The sequence below is a fragment of the Giraffa tippelskirchi genome, chromosome 3 (genome assembly GCF_054371585.1).
Source record: "Giraffa tippelskirchi isolate mGirTip1 chromosome 3, T2T-mGirTip1v1.2.pri, whole genome shotgun sequence".
NCBI lineage: Eukaryota > Metazoa > Chordata > Mammalia > Artiodactyla > Giraffidae > Giraffa > Giraffa tippelskirchi.
The window spans coordinates 23,054,456-23,062,638 of NC_137277.1; positions in this window are offsets into that span (position 1 = coordinate 23,054,456).

Genomic DNA, 8,183 nt, shown 5'->3' on the forward strand with positions numbered 1-8,183 from the left:
GTGAATAATACTCAATCATATGATTACAGATTTGCATGTCAATATTGTAAAGGATAAAAACACAATGCTCCCACAAAAACTTCTTTCATTATTGGATACCATATTAGCAATATGACTCCTTTACCAATTCCACTAGCAGGTAGCTCTGAAACCTGTAAGAAATCAGGTGATGGACATATGCTCCTTGGCTTACTGAGACATCACTAACATAGGAAAGATGACCTGAAAGACAGCTGTATTGGACAATTTTTTCTAGGTTAAAAAAAAGTGCCAAAGGATTAAGAACACATTTTTTTCATCAAGAAAGCAAATACAACTCCAGAAAATTCCTCAAGTCACTAGACTTTAAAAAAAAAACTTAGTTTATCCCTTGAAAATTTTTTTAATTTAAAAACATTAATAACTGTAGATTTTCTAAGATCACTGCTTTCTTAAAAGTGCACAAAACTGAAAAATATTCATTGTTAAAGTATTTTATTTATGGTGAACTGTCTTTGATACATATTTGCTAAACTATTTAATTTGTTATTTATTAATGTTAATAAAATACAATTAGAAACATTTCTAACTTGTTCAGAGTTTGTCTTTATGCAAACCACTGAGCATGTATTGCCTTTAAAATTTTTTTTGTATTTTAAAAATTAAATGTTTTAAGTTGATGTATAACATTATATAAATTACAGGTGTACAATATAATGATTCACAAATTTTAAAGACTATACTCCATTTATAGTTATTATAAAATATTTGTTATGTAATTCCTTTAAATTATTTCATGTGGAAGAACTTATTTTTATTTAAGCTGTTAATTATAACTCTACCATGATCAAAAAACTAAATGTCTTAATACAAAATAATGCTTCAATTAGCTATATACTATATATTTATTTATGTGTTTTATGCTTAATATTTTAGTATATAAATTCATTTACTAGCAACAACACTTAAATTGAACAATAAATCTATAAGCAGAACAGTATTCTATACTGTTTGCTGTTTAATTCACTCCCAAGCAATTGATATTCCAATTACTGCTAAAATACTACAATTGCAGTTGCATAGTTTAACACCAGTTTCAAACAACAAAATATGTGATTATTGTGCATTACCTGCAATTTCCTATGATAAACTCTTACAGTGTTTTTTAAAACAGAGAAGTTCTTAAATATTTCTAAAAAATGTGTCTGCCTTAGCAGTTGCTTTTTAGTTTATAATGGAAATTGTGTCAATGATTTTTTTTCTGTCTCTCCCTTTATATATGACTTTGATTTTATTTTTACTTAAAATAGATGGAAGCAAAGCTAACTTAGAAAAGGCCATTCTAGGCTTAAACATTTGGTCTGTGATAAAGCCATAGCATATAGTTTACAAAGACAATTTTCCCACTTTATACTTCAGTACTTTATTAAGGGAAATTCTCATTTCTAAAAGATAATGTAAAGTTAAAATGATGCTTTTTGAAAATTCAATTCATTTATTTATTTTTGGCTGTGCTGGGTCTTGGTTCCTAAGTGGGCTTTTTCTCTAGTTGCAGCGAGCAAGGGGCCACACTTGGTTGCAGTGCATAGGCTTCTCACTGCAGTGGCTTCTCTGTTGTAGAGCACGGGCTCTATGCTGTTTAAGGGCTTCAGTAGTTGCAGTGCGTGGGCTCAGTAGCTGTTGTTCCCACGCTCCAGAGCAGAGGCTCAATAGTTGTGGCACATAAGCCCAGTTGCTCCTTGGCATGTGGGATCTTCTCGGACCAGGGATCAAACCCACGTCTCTTGCACTGGCAGGCAGATTCTTTACCTCTGAGCCCCCAGGGAACCCCTAAAGTGAAACTTTTAAGGGATTTTAAAGTTTGAACAATGCTAATTTTAAGCCTTTTAAAAGAAAACAAATTTTCTGAGATTTAATAAATCATGTCATGCCAAGTTTCAAACTCAGAAAGTTTGGATTGGATTTCTTATAAAAAATACCCAATGAGTTTTAGGTGGTTCCAACTTAGTAACATTTACTAATATCTTCCCATTGTTTAACTGTTTCTCTTTCTCCTAACATACAATACATTATTTTCCACCTAAACCCCTATTTTTTTAATCAAGAAAGCAAGTATTAATATAATGATTTTTAGCCAATTAATTTTATGCCAATTTTATACCAATTAATTTTTTAAGTAGCCTGCATTATTTAGAGATGTTTTTATTACATTGATATGTAGTAAAATTTCAACCCCATTTTTATAGGACATAATTGCCCTATGGCACAGATTTATAAGATCTAAACAAAACTTTATATTACAAAAGTAATTTTTGCAGTGTTTTATTATTTTAGGATGGCAATACACAGATAATTTAAATGTGAAATTTAGAAAACTTTTACCGAAATGAGCACAGGAAAACTCAAATTATAAACTGACACAGCATGGGTATGGGCACAAAGTCATAAAATTTCTTCCAAAATGTAATTATTTATTTTAAAAAACCATAATATTTTGCAAGTTATTGAAACTATGATCTGTCTTTATATTGTGCCCAATATCACTGGTGTATAACTGAAATTGGCTGTTTTCACTGAATTGATTAGTCATATCAACTTTGAATGGCCTTCCCAAGTGGCCCTAGTGATAAAGAACCTGCCTTCCAATGCAGGAGACATAAGAGACGCGGGTTTGATCCCTGAGTTGGGAAGACCCCTGGAGAAGGGCGTGGCAACCTACTCCAGTATTCTTGCCTGGAGATTCCCCACAAGACAGGTTACAGCCCATAGGGTCGCAAGGATTCTGACACAACTGAAACAATATGGATACAGACTGAAGAGCCTTGACCTCATAAAAGACTTAAGAGGGAGCCTGGTTAGAGACTATATACTATGAAGATCTACATTACCATAATTAACTGTGTAACTTGGACCACTCCAAAATATTGACACTTGCCCTACTTACCTAGGAAAGGACCTAGAGCTGCTCTCTTGAAGTACAAAGTTTAGTTTGAAATACAGGTTATGCCAGAGTTAGAGGAACGTTTTAGTGGGAAATGTTATATCAGGGACTCCACAGATAACTGAAGATCATCCCTGAATATATTAATGCTCAGAGCTATGCTTCCCCCATTAGTATATCTCTCAGCTTTACCTCGTTTTGGTACATACCACCCCATATTGTACTTGTTAATATTCCTTAAACAGCTTAGGCAAATTATCACTGATATGTTTGGGGTAAACACATATTTTCATTTTCTCCTCACAATGTGGCTGTTGGTACCCAAAAAGAGTTTTGCAGGTGAGTTTTCATTATAAAATGTCATTTGGGGAGAGCAGAAAAGCGGACTCCTGGTAAACTATAAAAGAATTTGTTTTTGAATGTATTCTTTTTAATGGCTGAGTAATATTCTAATGAGGTGGATGAAACTGGAGCCTATTATACAGAGTGAAGTAAGCCAGAAAGAAAAACACCAATACAGTATACTAACACATATATATGGAATTTAGTAAATCGGTAAAGATAACCCTGTATGCAAGACAGCAAAAGAGACACAGATGTATAGAACTGTATTTTGGACTCTATGGGAGAGGGCGAGGGAGGGAGGATATGGGAGAATGGCATTGAAGCATGTAAATTATCATATGTGAAATGAATCGCCAGTCCAGTTTCGATGCATGATACAGGGTGCTCGGGGCTGGTGCACCGGGATGACCCAGAGGGATGGGATGGGGAGGGAGGTGGCAGGGGGGTTCTGGAAGGGGAACACATGTACACCTATGGCGGATTCATGTCAATGTATGGCAAAACCAATGCAATATTGTAAAGTAAAAAATAAATTTAAAAAAATTTAAAAAAAAAAGTGTTTTGTGGGAATTCTATTCTCAAACAAAGATGGAATTTCCATCCTAGAATTATAGAACTTTGAAATGGAAAAGCTCATAAACAATTTTCCAGTCCAACCGTTTCTTTTATCAGAATAATCTGAAGCCCAAAGGTTACATGGGCTTCCCTGGTGGCTCAGCTGGTAAAGAGTCTGCCTGCAATTCGGGAGACCTGGGTTCAATCCCTGGGTTGGGAAGATCCTCTGCAGTAGGGAACGGCTACCCACTCCAGTATTCTGGCCTGGGCTGTATACTCCAACGGGTTGCAAAGAGTCAGACACTGAGCGACTTTGACTTTCAAAGGTTAAGTGACTTACTGAAGATCACATAATTTGTTGCCTAGACAAGTTCCTAGAACAGTGTTTTTTCTTGGCCAGATGTTGTGATGTACTTCCTCAATTTTCTTTCTTTTTAAAACATAGAAATTGAACATGATGTTATAAATAAAACTATTAGGCTAATCTCTCTCCTTGTTTATTTATAAGCCAGAAAAAAAAAATCAAATGTAGAACAATCATGACAGACTTTTCAAAGAACTAGATACCACAGATTTGGAACCCAACTCGACTCTAGACCCTCAAATATATGGTTTCTTCAACCCTACTTGGACAGAGAAATGTTGAAAGTTTTTTGCTTTTGTTTTTTTAGAAAAGAACATTTGGCAATACAAAAAAGAAACAAACAAACAAAAAAAACCCACATTTATTTGAGGGTAAGAGAGAAGTTTTTCCCAAATAACAAGTGTAGCCATTTTGTTTCAATAATTTATAATTCAGGTATGCAGAAAGAATGAGGACCCTATAACTGTTGCTCTCTTTAAATTAGAAGCCGGAGCCCAAGGGGCATGGAGTGGGGAAGATAAATCTTAAAAACTCAAATGACAAGTTCCTTCTACAGAGTGAGACACAAAACCACACAAACCCAGATTGTGCAATCTTTAAAGACAGTGAGTGATAAAGCGACTACTTTATAGATGAAGATAGACAACATGCTCTTGGACTTACAAGGGAACACCCTTCATGTGAGCAAGAAAAGAACATAATTTAGCTTAATATGAAGTTGCAATTAAGACCTAAGGGAGGGCTATCAAAATAAATTTTTGAGGAGTTCTCCACAGTAACTTTAATAAGTCTACATTTTAGCTCTTTCTAAACACCCTCCATCTACAGCTTAAATGCACGCAGCAGTTGCCAGCCATGCCCATGAATTCCTGATGTCCCAGCCAAGTGCTTCTGCCTCTGAACTCTAAAAAGCCCCTTGCTTGACAGGGGTTAACCATATCCGGAAAGTTTTAGAAGAGGTCTGCCGGGCAGCAGGATTTCTGTTGATAAGAGGCCTCTTGATGGACTGGAATCCAGGAGCTGTGGGAAACCCAGAAAAAGCAAGGCTCAGATGGGAATACAAAGGTATCAGCTCCTGACATTGGGAGTTCCTCTCTCCGCCAAACCCCACAGTTGGGGAAGAATTGACATCTCCCCCAAATCCCACTCCCAAGTAAGTTTCATTTGCTATCTCATCCTCAAGTTAGAATGAGTTACTAGTTAATTAATTAATGCAATTATGCAAGCATAATTGTAAGCCACTCTACTGACATATAAAGATGTTTTTAACCTTTAATTATCAGGAGAAAATGGACAAAGTGGAGTTTGAGCACCTAACTTGAAGAAAAAACTAGGAAATAATAGTCCCTCCCACCATGCACACCACTCCCCACCCATTCTACCTAAAAATCCTTTGATTGCGGGCTTTATTTTCATTTTAAAAATCATTATTTTAAATTAGGTCTCAAAGAAAGAAGTTGGCATTTCTTATTCTTTTCAGAGTGGTCTGGAAAATGCTACATCAATGCATCTGAGGAAAAAAAAACAGGAAAACAAGATCCCTTGTAATTTTGTTTTGAATCAATACCCGAAATAATGACCAGAAGCAAAAATCTACCGGTGCGTCAGCAAGCAGGATGCTCGGCCAGTCAGCTTCATCCTTCCCCCCTGAGCTGTGGGCTCCACGCCGCCGTTTCGGGTCCCTAGAGCAGATAGATAATGTAGGACAGAATGACCAGGCCTATGATGGCAAAGAACATCAGGATGAAAATATCCAGCATTGTGGAGTCCTTGGCCGAGGACGCCTCTGGGTTCCGGGGAAATGTGAGCACGGAGACTGCAGCCAGTGGAGAGAAATGGCTCCCCCTTCCCTCGACAGCTTAGCCCTCCTTTCCCCCTCCCCCTCCCAGTGCCTGAGACCAAGGGATACTGCGGCTCCACCGGCAGCTTACTACCCCCGCGCCCCCCTCCTTTGCCAACCAATCAGAAAGCTCGGGAGCGGGTAACCAAGGCACTGCTCGATTTAGACCAGGCATAAATGAAGAGGCTCAATTTCTCCCCAGGAACCCAATCCTACCCTTTGTATCTAAATGGAGTCTGTATATTATGGAAGTAGGGAAGAGATCTGACCTGTATCCAGGTGCCCAAGGAATGATATCTCCTGAGTGCTTTTCTTCTCCCTTTTTCCTCTCATGAATCCTTGGCAAAGGAACTCAAAATGATGGTTGGGGGCTGGGTGGGCCATTGGCACGTTGTAGAGTCAGGTTATGGAGGGACAAGGACACAGGTCTCACGTGAGTTTCAGACGGCATCTCAGGGGGATGGAGCTGAGACTTACGGGATCCCTATATTGTATCAGATATTGCACTCGTGGTGTAATTTCAACCTCCCTGCAGGTCTTTTATAGATGAGGCTCAGAGATGATCAGTAACTTGCCTAATGTTTCATTGGAAAGGCCAGAGACCAATTCAAAACTAGGCTTGTCCACTCCGGAATCCACATTCTTCTCTTGCCCCGGACCGGCCCACCCTGTTAATCTGCAATCCCCTCAGGCCCACCCGCGCTTCTCAGCTTGCCTTCCTATTACGATGTGAGCATCAGAGGCCTCTCCTCCAACCATTCCTTATCTCTTTGCGGTCATTTCCCACATCCTTATCCTCTCTTATATCCTCTTCAGAGCTCATTGCAGCGTTATACCCAGAGAGGGCACTCAAGAACTCTCCGTCAGGCCCATCCTTGCGCAATTGTCTAGAAATGCAACTCAGGTGACTTTTTTTTTTAATTGAAATCGAGTTGATTCACAATTTTGTGTTAATTTCTGCTGTACAGCAAAGTGATTCAGTTGTACATATATATTTTTTTCATATTTTTCAAGAGGCTTTTTCTGAGGGGAAAGGAGAATTGATGTTTCATAGTTAAAGCTGGGTGGTGGGTAGTCAGTTATGCCTTGTGTTGTTTTTATTATGCCTTTTGCTTTATTTCCTATTAAATTAAAAAAAAAAAGCAAATTCCCTGTGACACCTCTGAGGCCTAGTGTCCTTGGCTCCACCCTAACTAGCTCCTTTGAGAAGCACAGCCATCGGGCAGCAGCAGCCCCTTCGTCATGCTAAGCCTCAGGAACTTAGGCTGCTTTAGAAGGAGGTCTAGAAACTGCTTGCCTGGGTTTGCACAGGGAGGCAGGGCAAGAGCTTCCTGTGAGTTGGAAGTGGAGACTTGGCACTGGTTCCCTTCTAGAATGAATGAAGCCTCCTGGGGAGAAGGGGCTACAGCTCTGCACCAAACAGGGGGCAGGCCAATGGAGGCAAGATTTGCCAACTCATTGCCTGCTACTGGGGACACATTAGGCTGCCCGTGGTGTCAGAGGGGGAGCAGATGTCAGTACCGTCTGTAATTATCCCACCCAGCGCTGCCTCAGCTGCTCGGAGCAGCCATGTCATCTCCTGATCACAAAGGCTCTCACTTTGGGGAAAGCCCTTTTCCTCTCCACCCTGCTGCTATCCTGAAGCCAGGGGAAGCCTGAATTCTGTGCCCTGAGTGAAGAACACCCCTCTCCACAAGGCTGATTGGTGGCCCCAAGATGCAGACAAAGGATCTGGATTCCTTCTCTGCCACCTGCTTTTCCCAATCCAGCAGAAGAGGGGAGGAGGGCTGCCTGACCTGGTCAAAGTTCAGACCCAATGCACCTGGAGCGAAGAACTGAGCCTGGGAGATACTGCAAGGTGAGGGGCAAAGCGTGTGGGTGCAGGGTTCCTGGCAAGGTCATGGCAGGAGGCCAGAAGCATCACATTGGGGTCCTAAGACCTCCTCCAGCCCTGCCACTAGCTGGTGTGACTCCCACCAAACCACTGCCTTTCTGGGCTTCAGGGAACCCCGTCTATAAGATGGATATCAAGCAGTTACTTTTTTCACAGGACTGTTCATAAAGTCAAAGGGGAAAAAAAAGTCTGTTTAAACTGCCTCCAAGGAGATAGGACACACACACACACACCACCTCAGGACCAGAGAGAGCAAGCCAAGTCC